General features: G+C 37.5%; 1 pseudogene; it reads left to right on the top strand.

Moving 5' to 3' along the window:
- The window catches only part of LOC121329683, a 42502-nt pseudogene continuing 42251 nt past the window's right edge, over positions 1 to 251 (top strand).

Here is a 251-nt window from a genome sequence, read left to right as displayed (position 1 = left end):
ATGGCAGACATGCTCAAACACTTTGAATTCCTGAAGGTAGTAACCACAAGCAATATGTTTTAAAGGCCATGTGGTCATGTGTAGTTCTCATGTGATGGTATGGTTCAATTCACATATTATTGACATCATTACATCATTACTGAGTCTCACACATTCTTTATCATTTACCCAAACCATTGTCTGGATATTCATGGATATTATTAATATTCCGAACATGTGTTACATCTCCTCTCCTCCATCCTCCCACACAC

This window comes from Polyodon spathula, chromosome 17, assembly GCF_017654505.1.
Source record: "Polyodon spathula isolate WHYD16114869_AA chromosome 17, ASM1765450v1, whole genome shotgun sequence".
NCBI lineage: Eukaryota > Metazoa > Chordata > Actinopteri > Acipenseriformes > Polyodontidae > Polyodon > Polyodon spathula.
The sequence above is the reverse complement of the archived record's forward strand: the minus strand, read 5'-3'. Positions and strand labels throughout refer to the sequence as shown.